This window comes from Pseudophryne corroboree, chromosome 7 (genome assembly GCF_028390025.1).
Source record: "Pseudophryne corroboree isolate aPseCor3 chromosome 7, aPseCor3.hap2, whole genome shotgun sequence".
NCBI lineage: Eukaryota > Metazoa > Chordata > Amphibia > Anura > Myobatrachidae > Pseudophryne > Pseudophryne corroboree.
In genome coordinates this window covers 74,852,926-74,878,942 of record NC_086450.1, presented here as the reverse complement: position 1 = coordinate 74,878,942, position 26,017 = coordinate 74,852,926, and the positions used below count along the sequence as shown (strand labels likewise).

At 44.1% G+C, this 26,017-nt stretch overlaps 1 protein-coding gene and 1 long non-coding RNA gene across 2 annotated transcripts in view; one reads left to right on the top strand and one right to left on the bottom strand.

The window, feature by feature from the left end:
* The window catches only part of PDE1A (phosphodiesterase 1A), a 557,427-nt gene that overhangs the window by 469,546 nt on the left and 61,864 nt on the right, over window positions 1–26,017 (bottom strand). The window lies entirely within an intron of this gene.
* On the top strand, window positions 6,122–9,534 carry LOC134943387 (uncharacterized). Its single transcript, XR_010181509.1, has 3 exons — window positions 6,122–6,496; window positions 9,253–9,361; window positions 9,450–9,534. It is a non-coding gene; the product is annotated as an uncharacterized LOC134943387 (long non-coding RNA).

The window sequence follows — 26,017 nt, the reverse complement described above, 5'->3', positions numbered from 1 at the left end:
AAAAGGGTTATTATTATCCAAATTAATTTTACAAGCTTTGCTGTGTGTGTGTGTGTGTGTGTGTGTGTGTGTGTGTGTGTGTGTGTGTGTGTGTGTGTGGTTTAAGGGTACGCTCACCTGTGCCACCAATATTGTGCATGTATCACATCTGGGCAAATTCCAGCATGTCCCATGTTGTTTGTGCCGCACACTTGTGTCGCTTAGTTTAGTCATACAGCTACCTCATTGCACCTCTTTTTCTTCTTTGCATGATGAGCTGTGTGGGGCCTAGTTTTTTAAGTGCTCTCCTGTCTGCAACTGCAGTTCCACTCCTAGATGGGCCAGGTGTTTGTGCCGCACGCTTGTGTCGCTTAGCTCAGTCATACAGCTACCTCATTGCACCTCTTTTACTTCTTTGCATGATGTGCTGTTTGGGGCCTAGTTTTTTTAAGTGCCATCCTGTCTGCCACTGCAGTGCCACTCCTAGATGGGCCAGGTGTTTGTGCCGCACACTTGTGTCGCTTAGCTTAGTCATACAGCTACCTCATTACACCTCTTTAACTTCTTTGCATGATGTGCTGTTTGGGGCATAGTTTTTTTTAAAGTGCCATCCTGTATGCAACTGCAGTGCCACTCCTAGATGGTCCAGGTGTTTGTGCCACACACTTGTGTCGCTTAGCTTAGTCATACAGTTACCTTGTTGCACCTCTTTTACTTCTTTGCATGATGTGCTGTTTGGGGCATAGTTTTATTAAGTACCATCCTATCTGCAACTGCAGTGCCACTCCTAGATGGGACAGGTGTTTGTGCCGCACACTTGTGTCGCTTAGCTTAGTCATACAGCTACCTCATTGCACCTCTTTTACTTCTTTGCATGATGTGCTGTTTGGGGCCTATTTTTTAAATCTGCCATCCTGTCTGCCACTGGAGTACCACTCCTAGATGGGCCAGGTCTTTGTGTCGCACACTTGTGTCGCTTAGCTTAATCACTCAGCCACCTCGGTGCAACCTTTTGGCCTAAAAACAATATTGTGAGGTGTGAGGTGTTCAGAATAGACTGGAAATGAGTGGAAATTAATATTATTGAGGTTAATAATACCGTAGGATCAAAATTACCCCCACATTCTGTGATTTTAGCTGTTTTTATGTTTTTTTCAAAAATCATCCAGATTCAAAACCAAAACACGAAAGGGTGGTTTTGGCAAAACCAATCCAGATCCAAAATACGAGCATGGAACCAGAACCAAAACCAAAACACAAAACACGAAAGGTGCCCGCCGAACAACTCAAGTTTTAACACCTCTTACTATATTCTGCATACACTGTGAGGGGAAATCTTCAAATATATTTGTACAGGGAAAGTTCAAGTAATGCATAACCATTTATCATGGAATATAAAGAGAGAATAAAGAAAATTTAATTGAGGTTATGGCTTGGCCATCTGTCATCTTGAGAGGCAGATGGTAAGTCAGAATAAATACAGTAGGACATAACATAAAGTAAACCTACACTAAAGTTGCCACAGTTAAAGAACAAGTAAACCTGTTCTTGGGGGTATATTTACTAAAATTCGTATTTGTGTCGATTTGGAGGGAGATTAAACACGAATGACATCGAATGTGTGAATTTGCAACTTTTTGAATTTTTTACGCCACATTTACTATGCTGTCGTATTCTGCATTTTCGTTTTTTCCGATGTCGATGTCATTCGTAATTTTGGCCAGTGTTTTACGGGAGTGAATAGTAAAACACTGCCGACATTAACACAATGAATCTCGGCCAGATCTGTGAGATCCGTGCAGGGCTTCATTGTGCACCTTTAAAAAAAAACTAAAGTGTTAAAAATCAAGAAAAAAATTGCGTGGGGTCCCCCCTCCTAAGCAAAACCAGCCTCGGGCTTTTTGAGCCGGTCCTGGTTGTAAAAATATGGTAGAAAAATTGACAGGGGTTCCCCCATATTTGAACAACCAGCACCGGGCTCTGCGCCTGGTCCTGGTGCCAAAAATACGGGGGACAAAAAGCGTAGGGATCCCCCCTATTTTTAACACCAGCACCGGGCTCCACTAGTCAGAGAGATAATGCCACTGCCGGGGGGACACTTTTATATAGGTCCTTGTGGCCCTGGCATTAAATCACTAACTAGTCACCCCTGGCCAGGGTACCCTGGAGGAGTGGGGACCCCTTAAATCAAGGGGTCCTCCCCTCCAGCCACCCAAGGGCCAGGGGTGAAGCCCGAGGCTGTCTCCCCCATCCAAGGGTGGCGGATGGGGGACTGATAGCCAAGTGTAAAAATAAGAATATTGTTTTTTGTAGCAGTACTACAAGTCCCTGCATGCTGGTACTTGGAGAACCACAAGTACCAGCATGCGGTGGAAAACCGGGCCCGCTGGTACCTGTAGTACTACTACAAAAAAAATACCCAACAAAAAACAGAACACACACACCGTGATAGTAAAACTTTATTACATACATGCACACCTACCTACATACACACATACTTACCTATGTTCACACGAGGCTCGGTCCACTTCTCCATGTAGAATCCACGGGGTACCTGTGAATAAAATTATACTCACACAATCCAGGGTAGCTTCTGTCCTCTTCTACTTGTAATCCACGTACTTGGCAACAAAAAAAACGAAAAACCCGATCCACGCACTGAAAGGGGTCCTATGTTTACACATGGGACCCCTCTCCCCGACTGCCGGGACCCCCCGTGACTCCTGTCAAAGAGGGCCCCTTCAGCCAATCAGGGAGCGCCACATCTTGGCACTCTCCTGATTGGCTGTGCGCTCCTGAGCTGTCAGTCAGGCTGCGCATGGCTGAGATACAATGTAGCGCATAGGCGCTCCATTGTATCCAATGGTGGGAACTTTGCTGTCAGCGGTTGAGGTTACTAGGTTGACCGCAAAGTTCCCACCATTGGATACAATGGAGCGCCGCCAATCAGGAGACGTGGCGCTCCCTAATTAGCTGAAGGGACCCTCTTTGACAGGAGTCACGGGGGGTCCCGGCAGTCGGGGAAAGGGGTTCCATGTGTAAACATGGGACCCCTTTCAGTGCGTGGATCGGGTTTTTCGGTTTGTTTTTTTGCCAAGTACGTGGATTACAAGTAGAAGAGGACAGAAGCTACCCTGGATTGTGTGAGTATAATTTTATTCACAGGTACCCTGTGGATTCTACATGGAGAAGTGGACCGAGCCTCGTGTGAACATAGGTAAGTATGTGTGTATGTAGGTGTGCATGTATGTAATAAAGTTTTACTATCACGGTGTGTGTGTTCTGTTTTTTGTTGGGTATTTTTTTTGTAGTAGTACTACAGGTACCAGCTGGCCCGTTTTTCCACTGCATGCTGGTACTTGTGGTTCTCCAAGTACCAGCATGCGGGGGAGGCTTGCTGGGACTTGTAGTACTGCTACAAAAAACAATATTCTTATTTTTACACTTGGCTATCAGCCCCCCATCCGCCGCCCTTGGATGGGGGGGACAGCCTCGGGCTTCACCCCTGGCCCTTGAGTGGATGGAGGGGGGGAACCCCATGATTTAAGGGGTCCCCACTCCTCCAGGGTACCCCGGCCAGAGGTGACTAGTTAGTGATTTAATGCCAGGGCTGCAGGGACCTATATAAAAGTGTCCCCCGGCTGTGGCATTATCTCTCTGACTAGTGGAGCCCGATGCTGGTGTTAAAAATACGGGGGACCCCTACGCTTTTTGTCCCCCGTATTTTTGGCACCAGGACCAGGCGCAGAGCCCGGTGCTGGTTGTTCAAATATGGGGGAACCCCTGTCAATTTTTCCCCCATATTTTTACAACCAGGACCGGCTCAAAGAGCTTGAGGCTGGTTTTGCTTAGGAGGGGGGACCCCACGCAATTTTTTTTTCAGATTTTTAACACTTTCCCACCCCTTCCCACTGATAAACATGCACGGATCTCATGGATCCGTGCATGACTATCAGAACATGGTAAAAACAAGCAATCTGTTTTAAAACTGCTTTTTTTTACAATTTGTATTTTTTCACGGCAGTGTTTGGCTATTGCTGGCAGTGTTTGTGAAATAGAATTTTTAGTAAATTACCGAGTTGTATCAAATAACAGGCGTATTTGACCGATGGTGTATTCATTCGTATTTTTTTTCTTTGACTTCCAAAAAAATACGAATGCCCTCATCACTGCCGAGATTTTAGTTTAGTAAATTCCCGAGATGACACTATGAAGAACACCAAATCGGTCAAAATCGGGACTTTAGTAAATATACCCCTTGGTCTTTTAATATATTATTGGTCTCAGAGAGGAGGAGTCCCGTGTGCAGTCTCTTTCTGGGCCCCCACCAATTTAGCCGGAGGCACTCTTGACTCTGGACACTAGGGTCACTAGGGGACACTAGCGCTGTCACAGAGTCTACTATGCATACGCAGGTCTCCGGGAAAATGGCACGAAGGCCATTTTCACAGTGATTTTCCTAATGCGTATGAGCAAAACACCATAAAAATGGCTGCCACACCATTTTCCCAGTGATTCCTGCAGCATTGACTCCGGAGGGTAAGTATTGATAAAAAATTGATACAGGGGCCAATATTTACTAAAAAAATCGAGTTTGTCCGATTTGTGATTTTTTTTTCTAAGTCCCAACACGGGAATTCACTAAGCACAAATCTCGGCAGTGTTTGGACTATTCGTAATGGTTTGAATGACAAAGTTCAGAAATACGAATGAATAGACCATCGGTCAAACGCGGCTGTTATTTCATACAACACGGGTATTCACTATTCATTCGTATTTGGTGTTAGTCTCTGAGTGCTCAATTGCGGTCGTATTTTTTGGCGATTCGTTAAAAAAAGCGGCAAAAAAATAGACCTTCTTTTAGGCGTGTTTACATGTGTTGCAACTAACAAATCACTCACACCTGAATAAGGATGCCTATAAAAGGATCTTAGGCCCATTTCAATCCACCTACACTCAGAAATGGCAGCAGGACTGTGGGCCAGTGATATTTTGTGTGCTGTGGGATTCATCAGACTCAGACATCAGCCTGTAAGTAACCAGGGCCAACAAACTGAACATGGTCAGCAGGTTGTACAGGTTCCGCGGAGGCTGCGCAGGCCTCGTTTTTTTAGGGGGCGTTTAAACTTGAACGCATTGTCCAATGATACGGTCATTCAGATGTTCCTTCTAAATCGTAACAACATTTTCCGTCTGTATGACCTTGTCAAACTGGGCCTAGACCCTGAGACTGCACGCTCTCGCTCTGTCTCAGGCCTGCACAAACTCCTGGCTGTGTTGCACTTTATGGCTACTGGCAGCTTTCAGGATGTGTCTGGGGATGTCATAGGAATCTCACAGCCCTAATTTTCGAGAATATTAACACAGGTGATGTATACCTAACTACCTTCTCTGTTTTTTGTTTGTTTTAATTTCTTGGTGGCCAGTTCTGTCCTAAAATCTCATGTTTAATTTTCTTTCAAATATACACACAGGTGTTGGCTGTTTTGCAGCCCCACATCGATGCCTCAATCTGCTTCCCTACCCAGGAGTCTCAGTGGCATGCCGTCAGGGTAGATTTCTATGAGCTGGCTGGCATGCCCAATGTGCTGGGAGCCATAGATTGCACACACATTCAGCTGAGACCACCTAGGGGCAGGCAGCACATCTATACTAATCGACATCTAGAGCACTCCACAAATGTGCAGGTGGTTTTTGATACAAATCTCAAAATAATGAGTGTTGTTGCTGGTTACCCTGGGGGCTGCCATGACTCCTTCATCCTCAGTCAGTCATCCCTCTTTGATAAGTTTGAGGACGGACAAATGCCAGATGGGTGGCTGCTGGGTATGTAATTTGATATGTGAAGGCCTGCGTCTACTTTGTCCAAATACAGGGGCAGATGTATTAACCTGGAGAAGGCATAAGGAAGTGATAAACCAGTGATATGTGCAAGGTGATAAAGGCACCAGCCTATCAGCTCCAATATGTAAATTATCATTTAGGGACAGATTGCCCGCTGCCTTTATTACCTTGCACATATCACTGGTTTATCACTTCCTTATGCCTTCTCCAGGTTAATACATCTGCCCCACAGTGTGTTACTTATGTGTTGCTGTATCTTAACATGAATCACGTTACTATATCTGTCTTTTAGGTGATGGAGGATATGGCTGTTTCTCTTGGCTTCTAACTCCATTGTCCCGACCTGATACCCCTTCTGAACACAATTACAATCATGCACATAAGTCCATGCGGAATGTGATAGAAAGATGTTTTGGTGTGCTCAAATCTAAGTTTCGGTGTCTGGATAAGTCTAGTGGCCTTTTGTTGTATAGTCCCTTGAAGGTGACTCAAATTGTGTTCTGCTGCTGCTTTCTTCATAACATGTGTTTGCAACAACATCTGCCACATGTTGAGGAGGAGGAGGATGAAGAAAGAAGCCAGCAAGCAGAGGAATTAGAGACATCTGGTGATACTTGGAGTACAGATGTAGGGCGGCAGGTTAGGCAAGACCTCATAAATCTTTATTTTTAAGGTAAGTTTTGTTTGCTTCTTTCATTTGTTGTGTAAGGCTAAATATATGTTGCCCCATTTTTAATTAAAAACCATTACTCAGAATGTGTCTGTCTCCTTGAGACATACAAACATACCCTCGCTTTATGCTATACAAATGTAGCATGTGTATTGTGTTTATTTAAAAACTCAAAACAACAGATTATGAGTTGTATGCATGAAGTCTGGATAAGTGTTAATAAACTTGGATTGAAAATTTATTACAAGCACACATAATCCACATAGTAATTTATTTTGTATTTTACTTTATGATTGTGTGTAACGTCCTAATGCACAGGTTCTCAAACTCAGCCCTCAGGACCCCACACAGTGCATGTTTTGCAGGTAACCCAGTAGAAGCACAGGTGTATGAATTACTCACAGACACATTTTAAAAGGTTCACAGGTGGAGCTAATTATGTCACTTGTGATTCTGTGAGACCTGCAAAACATGCACTGTGTGGGGTCCTGAGGCCCGAGTTTGAGAACCTGCGTCCTAATTAAACAGTCCTCCACATATAATATGTTAGCCTTGAGGAATACATGTGTCCCTATGTGTGATGCTCCATCGTATTTAAGGGACACAAACTTAGTCTCATCCAAAATAATTTATTTCAGAATGTTTGTTGCAGTAAACTTGCTGATTTGTAAGCAAATACACAGTTTTCCACATATATACATTATTATTATTATTATTATTATCCTTTATTTATATGGCGCCACAAGGGCTCCGCAGTGCCCAATTACAGAGTACATAAACAAATAATCAATCAGGAAAACAGCAACTTACAGTTGATCACAGTATATGACAAGTACATGGTAAATAAACATAGTTACATCAGCAGATGACACTGGAATAAGTATCAGGTGGCAGAAGACTGATGGAATTGGTGCAGTTGAAGATTATTAAAGTAAGAAAGGATAAGCACATGAGGGAAGAGGGCCCTGCTCGTGAGATCTTACATTTTAAAATTATACACATTATTTGTGTTTTTTTTATAAAAATTCAAATTTCTTTGTTTCTGCATCATGTGTAAGAAACTGATTACTCACATGGCCCAACAATAATGACATTCATTTTGGCACTGAATTATCTAAATTCAATCACAACATATTAAAACCTTTTTAGCCAACTCAATTGTGTTCTTCTTGTAATGTTGTATAGAGAAGAAAGGTAAAATAGTTAACAATCACATTGTAATTTGTATTGGCTGCAGAATATAAGATTGATTGGAATCTAGAAAGAGTAATGATTAGAAAAAAATCAAGAGGTCTGGTTACTTCCTGCTAAAGACATTCTGCCTGGCTGCCAATTATTGTGTCTGCAGGATATGAGAATGATTGGAATCTAGAAAGAGTAATGATTAGAAAAAAATCAAGTGGTCTGGTTACTTCCTGCTAACATCTATGTGCAGCTCAAACAACATTTCCCTCCTTCAAAAAAATTCAAAGATGGTAAAGAATAAATGTGCGTACAAATTTCCTGTTGTTGTTTGTACCACTTATAATTAATGATGTTGTACAAATTGTCAAGGAGCTAAGTGTTATATCTATTTTGACAAACATACACTTACTAAGTATTTTGATGTACTTCTCTGAAATTAAAAATGTGAGTTTTATTTGTTAATTTTTTTTGGGTGGCTGCTTGTCCTGCCCTTTGCCTTTACCACTGTCATGTTGGCGTACTCTGGTGGAGCGTCTTGGTGGTGATGGCACTGGCGTGATATTTGGAGTAGTCATACCAGAACTGCTGCTTGTTTGCTGTTGGTGCATGGATCTGAGTGTTTCATTGAGGTTAGTGAGGGTGGCATTGAGTTCACGTGTAGCAGCATTTTGATTGTCTACAATTCGGAATAAAGTTTCATTTATCTTTTTATTGTTTTGAAAAATGTTCATATAGCTTTGCTGTTGTCTGTGCTGTTCTTCCATTAGTCTGTGCTGTTCTTCCATTATGCGCTGTAAGTTGCCCATGACCTGTGTAATGTCTGCACGCATGAGTTCCATGGTATTGCCAATTCTCATAGTTTGTTCATTTTGTCTACTCATATTTCTGGTTATTCTTCTGAGGTGACATGGTAGGCTTGCAAACATTTGTGTCTGCCTATGCAGGCAATCTTCATTAGTGGCCTGCTGTCTAGCCCAAATGTTCCAAAACACGTGATCAGGGCCTTGTGTTACTGGTGTTGTTGGGCTGTGTTGTGGTGGTGGTGTGCTTTGCTGTAGTGGTGTACTCACTGGTGCTTGGGGGCTGATTCCTTGGCTTAATGGCTGCATTTCTAACATGATTGTCTCATCCATGTCACTGTGTTGCTGTTGTTGCAGAGGGATGCTGTTACCAGGACTAGAAGCTGAAATTTAGAAAAATTATCCGTTAGCTATCCATATCTTTGATAAATTATAACAAATCACTACACATGGAACACACGTCATTGACTGTTGCATTCAGATATCCTGCCTAGCAACATCATCACTCATAACTTAAATACATACATATGCCTGTTTGTGGCAAATGTGTCTGGTTACTTCATTGTGAAAGCAAACACATTAGTTTTATTGTAGATCAGACATACTCCACCATAAAAACACATTGCAATCCATAATGTGTTACCTTATAGCTTTTCAAAAACAAACATAGTAATGTTTTTATATGTATTTGGCAATGTTAGGTCAAACACACATGTGAAAATTTGATAAACAACCTTACTATTTTCCAAAATTAAACATGAGTTTCTGTTGCAGCATCTTACACACAATGTGCTACAGTATGGCTGAAGTGGACATACATTTCTTTACAGGATGTGGACAAGGCCATTTTGCTAGGATTCCATTTCATGTTTTACTGACTTCGGTAAGTATATCAGATTTTGATGTGTTTTGACTTAATGCGTTTAAGTAAAAGTTTTATTACGATCTGAAATGTATTAAATTTATTTCAGTTTGATACAATCAAGATGAGGGGAGTGTGTGGTTCACGTCTTGGAGGTGTGTCCAAAATTTGGAGTGGGGGGACCGAACATACTGTCGTTAATCTTCGTGGTAGGGTAGCCTGCTGTGGTTGGCCCTGGACATCAGACCTTGCTTTCTTTGCTGCCACATGTTTTTTTTGGTGGTGTGTTGCAGAAGTCCGACTTCTGCTGCTCCAGACTTCTTTTGATGGACCTAGTATTGAAATTTAAATTTTGTTATAGCCATTCCTTTACAAACATACCCTATACTACAATGGACACTTTACCTGCTTCCGCAGCGTCATCATCATCAGATGTCATGGGAGTTACTGTAGGACGACCAGTACTGCTTTTTTCCAACACTGTAAAACCAAAATAAAAACTCATGTATTCATGCTATTGTTGATACATCCACCCATTATGCTTATAAACATTAATTCTTTAAAAAATGCTTGTTTTATTTAAAAAAAAAACCATAAAGACCGTAAACCAAAAAACCACTACATAAAACAATAAACATTGTCCAATAGCCATATGCACTATGGAAAGTGCAACACAGGAAAACATGTACAGGACACAGACATAGGACACAAGTAAAAATACATACACTAACAACCAAAAACACACACATCTTCATTTTGTAATGAAAGGAAAAAATTTACAGATGCAATATAGAAATTGCTCTGTGATGTGGCACTCCAAACACACATTACCACTATATGAGCCAAACAAAAACAACCCCCCCCCCCCCCCCCCCCAAAAAAAAAAAAAATTTAAAATGTAAAAAAAATTAGACTGCAGTGTTGTGTCAGGGTACAAATACAGACTCAAACTGAACAAACAGATAGTGGGGTTTTTTTTTATAAATTATTACATTCAGTAATAATGACATTACACATGTAAGTGGTTTCCAAACCACTTTCCACTACTCCAGCCTCTAACATGACAACCACTGTTTTTGAAACATTGCACATGGATAACCTAAATATAAAACATAGTCCAAATTAAAAACTTAAAAATGTGCAAAAGGAAAACATTATTGCTGGACAATTCAATGACACACCAAGTCCAAACTACACATGGAAAATATACAGAAAAAAAACCACTTGACATACAATAAAGTAAGATGTTACATTTGCTTTTGTAGAAAACATTACCAAAAAAAATGTATTTGCTGACACACACTTGAAGATGGGAGTAATATGCAACGTCACATGACACACATTTGAAAAAAAAAAAAAATAAGGTCATAGAATGTTAATGCAAATACACATGCTCACCATTCTTCCTGGGCCTATCTGAATCACGGTCATGGGTTGCAGAGACTACTTCAGGAGGTATTACACTCTGCATGGGCTCCTCATACTCCAGATAACTTGCAATATAGGTCTGCCCACCACCGGTTTTTCGAGCCGACTTCGCCTCTTTGCCATTTTGGATTTGACATGTCGCTTTATGTCATAGTACCATTTGCGGCACGTGTCCTCCGTCCGCTTGACCACCCCCTCACTATTGACAGCAGCAACAACTTTCGCCCACAACACCGTCTTCTTCCGTGTTGGCACCTTGGCGGACTCAGGCCCAAATAGCTGCCGCTGATACTTCATCAGCTCCCGCACCAATGCCACATTTTCTGCATAACTAAACTTGACATTCCGCCCAGTCTTAGTAGTGGTGCGTAGCTGCGGAGCTCTCTGACTGTCACTATCACTGTCACTTGAGGCTGCTGCAGCAACCTCACCCACCTCCTCCACCTCACTAACTTCACTCACACTCACCTCCGCCACCTGACCGACCTCCTCCCCCTCACTCACACCCTCCACATCACCCACCTCTGAGTCACACATAATTGTGTGTCTAAACACTTAACACAGAAACAAAACAAAAAAACACACTCCTCCACTACCACTGCACAAATCACACACACACACACACACACACACACACACACACACTGACAAGGGACTATAAATAAAAAATACTTGGACAAAAAATTAGACAAAACCACAAAAATCAAGACTACAAGAATGACAAGACTACTTTCAAACACAATACTACACTCAGAAATCGCAAACAACACTCCTCACCAAACCAAAAACTCACCTACCTCCACAGCGCAACCTCCCTCCTCACCACTAACTAAACCCACAAGGTGCGGACGGTTTGGGGCGTATTTATATGGTTGCGCACAGACACTCCTACATCTGAAACACAACCTATCACGAACGGGGATGAAAAACGAAACTAAAAGTGAAAATGCGGCCGGGGTTTAAAAAAAACCCTGCCGCGTTTAACTTAGAAAATAAACCAGCAAAAACAACAAAAACACGTACGCAAACGACAATGACGGCCGTAAATGTGCCAAAAAAAAACCGTCTGGCATCGACATCGGAAAACACGAAAACCATAAAGTCGACTGCTTCGTAACTTTGCGTATATAGGCCCTCATTCCGAGTTGTTCGCTCGCAAGCTGCTTTTAGCAGCTTTGCACACCCTTATCTGCCGCCTACTGGGAGTGAATCTTAGCTTAGCAAAATTGCGAACTAAAGATTCGCAATATTGCGAAAAGACTTCTCTGTGCAGTTTCTGAGTAGCTCGAGACTTACTCTGCCAGTGCGATCAGTTCAGTGCTTGTCGTTCCTGGTTTGACGTCACAAACACACCCTGCGTTCGCCCAGACACTCCTCCGTTTCTCCAGCCACTCCCGCGTTTTTCCCAGAAACGGTAGCGTTTTTTTCGCACACACCCATAAAACGGCCAGTTTCCGCCCAGAAACACCCACTTCCTGTCAATCACATTACGATCACCAGAACGAAGAAAAAACCTCGTAATGCCGTGAGTAAAATTCCTAGCTGCATAGCAAATTTACTTGGCGCAGTCGCACTGCGGACATTGCGCATACGCATTAGCGACTAATCGCTCCGTTGCGGAAAAAAAATAACGAGCGAACAACTCGGAATGACCCCCATAGTTTCAAAAAGTTGCATGAAAATGCACCCGATACAAAACGAGTTAAAACACTACACAAACCGACTCAAACACGAATATTAGTAAATATAGGCCGGGGTGTGTGATGTGTGGGTTCCCTGGACGCCAGGGGCTTGTGGGCACCGCAAACACTGCACACATTATAAATACGCCAGTGATTGGTCTGTGTATTATTGAAATAAATGAATGTGAAAACTGGACAATGCAAACTCATAAACTTACAAATACCAAGACTTGTATTAAAACCAATATGGATGGTAGCTTGCCACATGCATGCATATACTTAGGTAAACAGCAAATCCAGATCCAGATATAACCCTTACTGATTTCATTCACCCTCAGAGGCAGACGTACTAAGCCTTGGAGAGAGATAAAGCGTAAAGAGATAAAGTACCAACCAATCAGCTGTCATTTAAAAAAAAAAAACAGCCTGTAACATGATAGTTAGTAGCTGATTGGTTGGGTCCTTATCTCGCTCCACTTTATCACCAAGGCGTATAACATCTCCCCTTGCAGATTTCCATGGCATCCTGCAGCCCTTATAATTCTGTTGCATAAGATTTGGACCTAGCTTCTCTACAAATGCAGACCTAGGGGTATATTGACTAAGGGCAGGCCCAGATTTATTAAGCTTTGAGAGTGATAAATAGCACTGTGAAAAGTACCAACGAATCAGCTCCTGCCATTTTTCAAACAGCCTGTAACATGACAGGAGCTGGTTGGTTGGTACTTTATCACTGTGCTACTTATCACTCTCAATGCTTGATAAATGGGGGCCTAAATATTGTTTTGGGTAAATGTTTGGTACATTTTTTGACTGATTTTGTTTTCAGGGCCTAAGGGGTCTATTCATGTAGCAGTGAAAAACCCTGTTTTGCGTTAAACAGGGCTTTTCTCTGTCTAGTGCAATTCACAGAGCGAGTTACCATGGAGAAGTCTCTGACTTCTCCGCTCTGTGCCTGAATCGCATCACCGTACCTTTGTATGGTGAGTGCGATTCTCCATGGGGTTCAGGTTCGCCATCTCAGGATGGCGAAACCTGAACTGCGGTGCGGAGACGGCAGGAAAGCTCTATGCTTCCCTGCTCGGCACCCGGCGCTGGCTCCGCCCCCTGACCTCCCGGCAGCCACTGCGGTCTGCTGGAAGGTCAACAAACTGCGCATGCGCAAAGGGACCCGCTGCCGGACTCCGCGCATCGCATGGAGGGACCGTTGGAGATGACCTTACCGCAGCAGCCCCAGACACCGCAGCGTATCGTGGAAAGGGTGAGTATACATGAATTGCTACTTATTACAGCTACACATCGCATCGGATGCGATGCGATGTAGAGTGATAAGTAGCAATTCTGTTTTCGTTTTCTTAGTGAATAGACCACTAAATCACACATTTACTAACAGATGTGGAATATACTGTAGACCCTGAAATACAAAATCGAGCAAACATCAATCCAAATAGACTTTTAGTAAATATACACCTTAATCTTGACCTGCAATTAACACTTGATTTGTAAAGTACATTGATTTACTAAGCACCAAATTGTGCTCCCAGCAAGTGACAATGCATTAACCAGTTTCAAATTTTACGGCCGTCTTCATAGGCTGCAGCCTAGGGTCCCCACCTCTAAGTTTGATAGCCCACAGTGGGCAGGTATTACTTTGCAATGGGCCTAATTCAGACCTGATCGCTATGCTGCAAATTAGACTGTCCTGCGATCAGACAGTCACCGCCCAGGGGGAGTGAAAATGTGCCCCGTGTAAGTGTGCGAATGCATGTGTACGCTGTGCGAAAGTTTCTCTCAGTCAGCGGACAGCTGCAAAACCGTTCGCATCACACTCACCATCCAATGTTTTTCCCCATTCTGTGCAGTGTGTGCAGTGTGTGCGTAGCTCAATACTTACTCCTCCAGTGCAAAGAAAGCAGGCTGATCGGGGCCGGAGCTGACGTCACACACCTGCCCTGAAAACGTTTGGGAACGCCTGCGTTTTTCCTGATACTCCAAAAAAATGGGCAATTACTACCCACAAACGTCCGCTTCCTGTCAATCACCTTGCGAACGCCCGTGCAATCAAAATTTTCGCATCATCCTGTCGCTGTTTGGCGACGCACCTGCGCATTGTGGTGCATACGCATGCGCAGTAGTTCGATAATCGCCCGCTGTTCGAAAACGCACAGCAGCGATCAGGTCTAAATCGGGCCCAATGTCCCTCTTGCAGCTGCAGCTATTTAAGAAACGCAGTCGCAGCTATCCTGAACAACAAGTCCCAGGATGCCTTGAGACAATTAAGGAGGTGGGTACATGCAGTACAAGACACAAGGCTCAGGGTGCCTTCCAGCAGATGACGGTAGAGAAGGGAGTAGAGCCTGCGGAAGCTGCCAATGGGAGTTGGTAAGAGTCGTAGGGACGCAGATATGGAGTGTACAGTGGAGCGGCTGGTCAGGAAAGTAGGGAGGAGAAAATCCCTTCAGAAACAGCAAAAACTTTCAGAAGACGAGAGGCATAAAACTGCAGGCGATTTATATTGAGCCACAAAATAGTTTTTCTCTAGTTTATACTGTCTATTTATCTTTCATTGCGGTTATTTCCCTTATTCTTACCATCTCTCCCAGTGTATTTTTACACTGAACATCTGGATTGCATCAATGTCGGAGATATATTTTTGATGGAAAACAAACCTGCTGCAATAAAAAAAATTGAAAGTGCATTTCCACATAAATTCTGCCGCTTCTGTCTTCTTATTACAGAAGTCACAAGATTTCAAAACAAAGTGATTTCAGTTAGTCCTTTTACGTGTTTACTAAAATGAAGGATTTTTGTTCGTCAAGTAGTTGCCCTTCTGTAATTTTCTCATGCCATTTTTGGCAGCCTAATTTGGAAAATAGCCAACTCCAAAATGGATGTGTCTTTACGTGCTGGATGTTTATATTAGATAAATTCACTTAGATTTGGCATTCACATGAGTAAATTACAGACAGCGGATCATTTTAATTAGTTATTTAACATTCTACTGCATGTAGTTTAGCATAATAAGCAGATTGAATGTACTGGGCAAAGTATATTAACGAGTTTGATACCTTTCATTGTAAATAGATTGAATTATCCATCATTATCAGACGCTAGGAAGGATGTACAAAGCCTTGGAGAAAGATAAAGCGGAGTAGTTGCATAAAGCAACAAATTACTGTCAAACTGTAATTTCACACAGATTTATTAAGCCTGGAGAAGTGATAAAGCAGTGATAAGTGCAAGGTGATAACACACCAGCCAATCAGCTCCTAACTGTCAATTTACATATTGGAGCTGATTAGCTGGTGCATTATCATCTTCCACTTATCACTGCTTTATCACTTCTCCAGGCTTAATACATCTGCCCCACTGTGCTAGATAGATGAGAGTAAAGTCGCAATGTCCCGAATCCCCGACGGCTGTGTTGGGGAATTGGGAATATTAAACATGTTTAAAAATCTAGATTCCCTGATCCCGACCTACTGGCAAATCGGGAATTTTTAAAATGAAGAATTTCCCCGATTCCCTGACATATCACCAGTCATCATTAGCAGATCAGCAGTTGCGGTCAGGTCAGGGAATCCGGGAAACAAGGATTAGATGTATGGCGGCCTTTACAAGCTGATTGGTTACTTTGAGCAACTTCTGCACCTGTTGGAGGGGTCCAGTGTAGCCCGGCTCAGCCTTTTTAGCACACAGAGTTGGGGCCTACAATATATCTAGTTGGTCCTGCTCATTGTAATGTGGAATATACATCCTGCCATCAGGCTACCTCCTGCTACCTCATGTCATCTGTCTGTCGCCCCTCCCCACTAGATTGTTAGCTCTTCAGAGCAGGGCCCTCTTTCCTCTTATTGTCAAAGCCCTCTTCTTAACATATTTCACCCACAGCTCTCTCCAACTCAGTGACCATCTTTACCCGCATATTCTCCTCTTGGTAAAGGCTCCTCTCTATCTATGGCCTCCAGCCCCTAGTAGTACGCTGATTACTCCCTCGCTACTTACATCTGAGCTGTATTATGTATTGAGAATTGTGGTGCTCTTTGTTACCTATATTCTATTTCTGTAATGTTAAGTTCTGTCTCCCTGTACTGTTCTAACGTATGCCCTTTGTACGGCGCTGCAAAACACTTGTGGCGCCTTAGAAATAAAATGTAATAATAATAATAATAAAATTAACTGGAGGGTATTAAAATGTGGCATACTATGAACTGGGGACACTGTTTGTCATAATGTGAATTGGCGGTACCGTGTAAAAGTAATATGTACTAGCCGATCACCCTTGCTCTTCAATTTGGCTCTGGATCCCCTGCTTAGAGTCTTACCAAATTGGTCACGGTTTCAGGGTATAACCATTAGGAAGTAGATGGTGAATATATTAGCTTTTGCTGATGATGTTCTTTTATTTGTGTCAGACCCAAGGAGGACCCTTGGACCACTGATGGTGTGAATTAAGGAATTTGGATTGGTGTCAGGTTTTGAGGTTAACTTTGAACAGTCTACTGCATTCTACTTGAGACAAGGTTATGCTCACCCGACTTGGTTTAGGGAGACTCCCATTGGATAGGTGACTGAATATATTACATACTGTAGGGGCGCAACTTCCCAAAAACCTAAGTAATTTACTGTATACAGTATGCTCTTAATTTGCATACTATTATGTGTTCTATAAGGGAGGATACAGAGAAATGGCGGAACCTTAACCTGTCATATTTAGGGGGTGATTCAGGTGTGATCGCTGTGCTGCTAATTTTGCTGTCCTGCGTTCGCCCAAGGAGAGTGTATATTCGCCCGTACAAGTGTGCGATCGCATGTGTATGCCGAGCTACAAAAATCCCTCAGTCAGCAGACAGCTGCTAATCCATTCGCACCTCACTCACCATTTAATGTTTTTACCACTGTGTGCAGTCTGTGCGCAGCCCAGGACTTACTCCTACAGTGCAATGAGAACAGGCCGATCGGGACCGGAGCTGACGTCACACACCCTCCCTGAAAACGCTTGGGAACGCCTGCGGTTTCCCCGACATTCCCAGAAAATGGTCAGTTACCACCCACAAACAGCCTCTTCCTGTCAATCAGCATGCGAATGGCTGTGCGATTTAAATTTTCGCACAAGCTTATCATTGTTCAACGATGCCTATAGCTGTTTGGCGACACGTATGCGCATTGTGGTGCATACTCATGCGCAGTCTATCGATAATTGCCCGCTGTGCGAAAACGCACAGCAACGATCAGGTCTGAATCGGGCCCTTAGGTTGAGCAAACTTGGTAAAGATTATCTTAAAACCCAAAACTCTTTTATCAGCTCCGGTCTCTTCCTATTTATTGTCCAGGCGCGACACTGTGGAGATCGAGAGGGTAATATGCACTGTTATTTGGAATGGTAAGAGGGCTAGGACTGGCCTTGTCAAGCTTCAACAAAGTAGAACCAATGGTAGTGTTAATGTACCCAATATTAGTGATTACAGCTACACTGCTCATCTTTGCTATTTGATGGCTTGGCTTCATAACAAAAATACATTTGCTAATGTTACCTTAGATTCTGCTTTATTGAATGACATCAGTTTAACTTATTTCTTACACCTGCATGATAGTGAGATACCAATGCCTGTTCAAGTAAACCCATTATTAATGTCCACCCGTACCCGCACTTCTGGAGCCATAAGCGCTCCTTGAACCCATATGTACCTCCACTCCTTCCTTTGATAAATAATTCAAACTTTAAAAATGGGACAATATACAGTACTGTTCAAAAGTTTCAGGCAGGTGTGTAAAAAAAACTCCATTTGCTGAAATGAGCCCCAAACTTGCAAGGAACCTCCACCATGCTTCACTGTTGCCTGCAGACACTCATTATTGTACCGCTCTCCAGCCCTTCGGCGAACAACTGTCTTCTGTTACAGCCAAATATTTCACATTTTGACTAATCAGTCCAGAGCACCTGCTGCCCTAATTCTGCACCCCAGGTCCTATGTTTTCATGCATAGTTGAGTCACTTGGCCTTGTTTCCACTTGGTAAGGCATTTTTGCCGCAATTCTTCCATGAAGACTACTTCTGGCCAGACTTTTCTGAACAGTAGATGGGTGTCCCTGGGTCCTACTTGTTTCTGCCAGTTCTGAGCTGATGACACTGCTGGACAGCTTCCGATTTCGAAGGGAAGTAAGCATGATGTTTTTCATCTGATACACTACGTTTCCTTGGCCGACTACTGAGTCTATGGTCCTCAACGTTGCCCGTTCCTTTGCACTTCTTCAAAAGAGCTTGAACAACACATCTTGATACTCCAGTCTGCTTTGAAATCTTTGCCTGGAAGAGACCTTGCTGATGCATGACTACCTTGTGTCTTGTTGCAGTGCTCAGTCTTGCCATGATATATGACCTGTGACTTGAAACTGTCTTCCACACCTGAGCATTGTAGCAGAGTTTGGCTGTTCTTCACCTAATTTTAAGCCTCCTACACAGCTGTTTCTGTTTCAGTTAACACCTATCTTTCAACCTACATATGAAAATGCTGATCATTTTCAGCTGTTTGATATGATTGGTTAATCATACACCTGACTATGGGGGTCATTCCGAGTTGATCGCTAGCTCCTGTTGTTCGCAGCGCAGCGATCAGGCTAAAAAACAGAATTTCTGCACATGCGTATGCCCCGCAATGCACACGCGCGACGTACGGATACAAAGCCCATTGTGGTTGTGCACAGGTTCTAGCGAAGTTTTCAGTCGCACTGACGGCCGCAAGATGATTGACAGAAAGGGGGGCGTTTTGGGTGTCAACTGACCATTTTCAGGGAGGGTTTGCAAAAACGCAGGCGTGTCTGGAAAAACGCAGGCATGGCTGGGCGTTCTCTGTGTGGGTGTATGACGTCAAATTTGGACACGAATAGGTTGAAGTGATCGCAAGCGCTGAGTAGGTTCAGAGCTACTCAGAAACTGCACAAACTGTTTTTGCAGAGATCGGCTGCACATGCATTCGCACTTCTGTTAAGCTAAAATACACTCCCCAGTGGGTGGCGGCATAGCGTTTGCACGGCTGCTAAAACTAGCTAGCGAACGATCAACTCGGAATGACCCCCTATAATCCTAAAATATCCCTGACTTTGTGCAAGTGTTCCCATAACAATTGATGCTGTTTTGAAGACAGAAGATCTGTGGTTAGTACTCCAAGATATTTGGAACAACCTCCCTGCCAAGTTCATTCAAAAACTGTGTGCAAGTGTACCTAGAAGAATTGATGTTGTTTGAAGGCAAAGGGTGGTCACAACAAATATTGATTTGATTTAGATTTGTCCTCTGTTAATTCACTTTGCATTTTGTTAATTGATAGAAGTAACTGTTAACACTTCTATTTTTGAAAGCAATATGACTTTGCAGCATTTTTTCCACACCTGCCTCTAACTTTTGTATATTTCTCTCTCTCGCTCTGTATATATATATATATATATATATATATATACATACACACACAGTACATGTAGTTAAGATTGGTCCATTCTCCACAGACCTTCACTGGATAAGTGTCATGAGCTGCCACGCTAGCCGCGATAGCTCACACTGCCCGCTTCCTCCCAGCCGTTGCTAGGTAGCCGGGTGGCAGAACTGGTCCCGGCTGTTACTAACGATGCCTTCTTATGCTGTTTCTGCTGCTCACAGACGTGTGGCTGCAGTATGATTAAGTTTAGAGGGGCCTATCCCTGCTGGGAACTCTGATTGGCTCCTGTACAGGGAAAAGGGCTGGGAGGGCTTAGCCTCCCTGCTGATTATAACGGCCTTGCCCTGCATACAATCTGACCTGCCCATGCTCCTTCCCTGACTGATTTACTTCCTGGATTCCAATCTAACTTTTACCTGTGATTTCTAGCTACACCTCAGTCTCTTGGATTCCAGCATGTTATTGCCAGTCAGTAGAATCTTGCTGTACCTCAGGAGCTCAGTTTAAACCCTTGGATTCCAGCTGCTGTCTGATTCCTGCATTTGATTGGCAACCATCAGTATCCTGGTTCCTATATCCATTTCTTGGTTACTGGCCAATGGTGACCTAAGCTTGGTCCTGACTGTGGTACTGGTTAATATCATCTTGGCCTACACCAGCCGCTCTGACTGTCGCCATCTGATGTCCGACATAAACTCCTCCTATAAGTCCTGGAGGTTCCCGAGTACCTGTGAGAATGTCGATCTCAATAGGAAAGGTTGCTGCTATAGCAGGGTTCTAGGAGTTCATGCAGTTATCCGGGTGTGCCATAGCAATAAGGTTGATTTATTTGCCGAGCACCGCAAATATTTTTGAATAAAATGGAACATTTCATTGTTCACCATCGAGCCACACAGACTTTATGATAGATACACTTTTAGCATTGACAGCATATGAATGTGTTCCATGTTTTGTAGCTGACACAGGAATCAACATCAACATTATCAACGATGAAAAGAAGATTAGCTGTCAAGTCATAATTGTTTTCTTCATTTAGAACAAAGCAGAGCAGCAATTCACATTTTTACCTACCCACATATATTTTTTCTTTAGTTAGGTATCAAAGTACATACTTAATAGCTGCATTCTGCTTTCAATTCACTCAGGTAAACAGCATAAATACAATGAAGTGAAATTGCTTTCAGAAATATAGCCTCCCTTATAGTGAGCAGTCAGAAAAAGTTCTCTCTAGACATCTATGGTAAAGTATCTATTTTAAAGGAAGAATGCAGTATACTATTCTTCATAACAAGTAATATGTATGTATTTGATGGAAAGCCTGCAATTTATGCCGTCCCAGTAATCTCACTAGCAGTGTTCTTAGGAAGCCAAACAATAGCTTGCGCCTATTGTATGAGTGATTCAATACATCATCCTTCAGTGCTCAATATTTGTTGCTACTATCACTATCTTCTGTATTTGGATGTTTTCATTGCTTTGTTGTAAGCAAAGATCAAGTAAGGATGTAACAGGCGTAGCAAGAACTTTGTGGGCCCCATAGCAACAATTTGAAGGGGCCCCTATCCCAATGCTTCCAGAGAAACACTTCTCTGCAGCAGTTGTTCATTTTATGCCCTATAATAGTGCCCTAGTTTATTTTCTGAACCATAGTAGAGCCTTATTTAATGTTATGCCCCATAGTAGTGCCCTAGTTTCTTTTTATGAATCGCAGTAGTGCTTAAGTTCACCCTACAGATGTGTCCACCGTTATCTTGAGTAGTTTTCTGTGCCTAGTCACAACATGATTTATTAGCATAAACCCTTCATCTATTGTTCTCAACTGCAATACAATACAGAGAACAATACAGCAGGGGATTAAGTCATTATAGCAGGGGATTAAGTCTGACTGGCCAGTCACAGTTAATCCTATTAACCGTCAAGATAAATGTGGATACATCTGTATGCCACATTTCAGAGCCACCAGTATACATTATGCCGCACACAGTACCCCCAACTTACATTATGATATATAGTGCTCCCCATTCATATTGTGCCTCATTACAGTGCCCCAGTTCATATTATATAACATTAAAATGTCCTCCAGTTCATTTTATACCACACTACAATGAGCAGGTCCAGGGGCATAACTAGATATATTGTAGGCCCCAAGGAAAGAGTTTGAAAGGACCCCTACGTACCACCCAATGGTGAAAAATGTATATAACTCAGGTAACTTTGACAGAGAAGGTGGGCCACTCTCAGCTCTGGGCCCCATAGCAGCTGCACTGCCTGCACCTTTGGTAGCTACACCCTTGGTAACAGGGCAGCATAAAATATGGGATACACCAGTGGCGTAACTCCAGGAGACAATGGAAGCATTGACCTCCGGGCGGCAGCTGTCAGGGAGGTGCAAATAAATTCATCTATAACTACTGCCTGTGCATGGTGGATCACTGTAGCGATACAGACAGTGGGTATAGATGGATCTATCTGTCGCTCGCCGGTGGCTAGTGGTGCAAAAAAAGGGGGGTTTTGGTATGTGACAAAGTGCATGTGACATCATGAAGTCATGTCGCACTGCTAAAAAACAGGAGCCGCACATGAAGAAGATCAGCCTTGCAGAAGATACAAAAAAAGTAAATTTCTGTGGGTTGCAGCCGGAGGGATGCAAGAGCTGGCGCGAGACTGAGGGGCTGAAGAGTCACTGGGGGGCTGGAGAAAAAGAAGGGGGCTGGCTGAGGAGACACTGGATAGGCTGGCTGGAGAGACACTGGGGGAGGCTGGAGAAACAGAAGGGTGCTGGCTGGAGAGACACTGGATAGGCTGGCTGGAGAGACACTGGGGGAGGCTGGAGAAACAGAAGGGTGCTGGCTGAGGAGACACTGGATAGACTGGCTGGAGAGACACTGGGGGAGGCTGGAGAAACAGAAGGGGGCTGGCTGAGGAGACACTGGATAGGCTGGCTGGAGAGACACTGGGGGAGGCTGGAGAAACAGAAGGGGGCTGGCTGGAGAGACACTGGATAGGCTGGCTGGAGAGACACTGGGGGAGGCTGGAGAAACAGAAGGGGGCTGGCTGAGGAGACACTGGATAGGCTGGCTGGAGAGACACTGGGGGAGGCTGGAGAAACAGAAGGGGGCTGGCTGGAGAGACACTGGATAGACTGGCTGGAGAGACACTGGGGGGCTGGAGAAACAGAAGGGGGCTGGCTGGAGAGACACTGGATAGACTGGCTGGAGAGACACTGGGGGAGGCTGGAGAAACAGAAGGGGGCTGGCTGAGGAGACACTGGATAGGCTGGCTGGATAGACACTGGGGGAGGCTGGAGAAACAGAAGGGGGCTGGCTGGAGAGACACTGGATAGGCTGGCTGGAGAGACACTGGGGGAGGCTGGAGAAATAGAAGGGGGCTGGCTGAGGAGACACTGGATAGGTTGGCTGGAGAGACACTGGGGGAGGCTGGAGAAACAGAAGGGGGCTGGCTGGAGAGACACTGGATAGACTGGCTGGAGAGACACTGGGGGAGGCTGGAGAAACAGAAGGGTGCTGGCTGGAGAGACACTGGATAGGCTGGCTGGAGAGACACTGGGGGAGGCTGGAGAAACAGAAGGGTGCTGGCTGAGGAGACACTGGATAGGCTGGCTGGAGAGACACTGGGGGAGGCTGGAGAAACAGAAGGGTGCTGGCTGGAGAGACACTGGATAGGCTGGCTGGAGAGACATTGGGGGAGGCTGGAGAAACAGAAAGGGGCTGGCTGGAGAGACACTGGATAGGCTGGCTGGAGAGACACTGGGGGAGGCTGGAGAAACAGAAGGGGGCTGGCTGAGGAGACACTGGATAGGCTGGCTGGAGAGACACTGGGGAGGCTGGAGAAATAGAAGGGTGCTGGCTGGAGAGACACTGGATAGACTGGCTGGAGAGACACTGGGGGAGGCTGGAGAAACAGAAGGGTGCTGGCTGGAGAGACACTGGATAGACTGGCTGGAGAGACATTGGGGGCTGACTGAAAAAGACACTGGAGGGACTGGTGAGATAGAAAGGGGCTGGCTGGAGATACAGAAGGGGCTGGTTGGAGAGACATTGGGGTGGCTGGAAAGACAGAAGGGAGATTCTGAATGATAGCTCGACAGTCATAGATCGACAACATATAGATGACATGCATTAGGTCGACAAGTACAAAAGATCAATGGATAAAAGGTCGACACACATATGGGACTGGATGTAATGAAGTTCAAATTGGCTGTAGGTGCGGATTCCCGGTCGAACGCAAATGTTTTTTTAAAGCAGCAATCATTTACAAGGTATGATTTTGCCTTGTACGTGATTGCTGCTTTAAAAAACTCTGAGTTCGGCCAGGAACACGCACATCCGGCCAACTCGGACATCATTACATCCGGCCCATGGTTTTGTTTTGTATTTTTAATTTTTTTCAACTTTTTTCATCATTTGCCATCCACGTGGATTACAATTGGGTATAGTAACCTGCCCCAAGTGTGGCCAGTGAAGCGTGGCAAGAGAAGTGAGACTACGAGGGTACACATGTCCACTAATTTAGCTTACATATGGTTAAACATACAAAATTACACAAAAAACTTCTGTTGACCATTTCCATGTTGATTTTTTTTATTCTATCAACCTTTTGCACCTGTTGACCTTTTCCATGTCAACATTTTAACCCTGTCAATCTAAGGCATGTCTACCATATGGTTTCGACCTATTGACTGTCAGTCTTTTAATCCACACCCAAAGGGGGTTGGCTGGAGAGATACTGGAGGGCTGGAGAGACAGAAAGGAGCTGGCTGGAGAGACACTGGGGGGAGGGGGGGTTGCTGGAGAGAAGGAAGGAGGCTGGCTGGAGAGACACTGGGGGAATGGAGAGACAGATGAGGCTGGCTGGAGAGACACTGCGGAGGCTGAAAAGATAGAAGGGGGCTGGCTGTAGAGACACTGGGGGGCTAGAGAGAGACACACGGGGTCAGCAGAAGAGGTCCTGGGGGACTGTAGAGACAGAAAGGTGCTAGCTGGAGAGACACTGGGGGCTGGCAATACAGAGAGGGATATCTACACCTGGAGAGACAATGGGGGGCTGGAGCTGCAGACAAGGGGATGATGCTGGAGACACAAGGGGGATGAGGCTGAAGAGAACTGGATGGAAGTGGCTGAAGATTATTCACAACTGGCAGGATTACTGGCACATTACTTCCTCATTTGCCTCTTCAGTTGTGCTACTGTGCATGTGTCCACAGGCTGGGGGGGCTAGGGGGCACCTCCTTCTGATTCCCGTCCAGGCACCTGGTATGAACTTACGCCTCCAGGATAAGCAGTGCTCTATTAGGTAACCCAGATGGTGCAATGGTTAGCATTACTGCCTAACAGCACTGAGGTATTGGGATCAATTCTCACATGGACCTAACTGTGTGGAGTTTGTATATTTTTCCCATGCTTGCGTGGGTTTCCACCGGCTATTTCGGTTTACTACCACACTGCAGAGATATACTGTCTGGTAGGTTAACTGGCTTCCAACGAAACATTAACCCTAGCGTGTGTGTGTGTGTGTACACGTGGTAGGGAACACAGATTGTGAGCTCCACTGGGCAGGGACTGATGTGACTGGCCAAATATACTCTGTAAGGTTCTGACAAAATGTGTTCGCTATATAAAATAACTATTAATAAATAAATAATAAAAATAACGATACTAGTATTACAGAGACTTCTCCACCGGTGTAATTTCTTTACATGTCCAAGGTAGATTTTATTTCACAATTTCTAAATTCAAATTTTGTTTATTGGTGGTAAATATATCCATTGACAAGAACAATGGCCCAAATGTATTAAGCCTTAAAAAGTGGAGATAGATAAAGGGTATAATTCAGATCAGATCGCAGTTGTGCGAAATCACCCAGTGGCTGATTACCAAATGACTGCACATGCGTACGGATCGTAATACGCAGGTGCGAGGCCAAACTGCGAAAAAATCCTGCATTTTATTTTATCGCTAGGCGAACGCAGGCTGTGGACGTTTAAAGGTTGGTAACTTCCCGTTTTCTGGGAGGGTCAGGAAGAACGCAGGCGTTCCCAAGCATTTTCAGGGTGGGTATGTGCCGTCAGCTCCGGCCCCGATAAGCCTGTTTGTATCGCACTGTAAGAGTAAGTC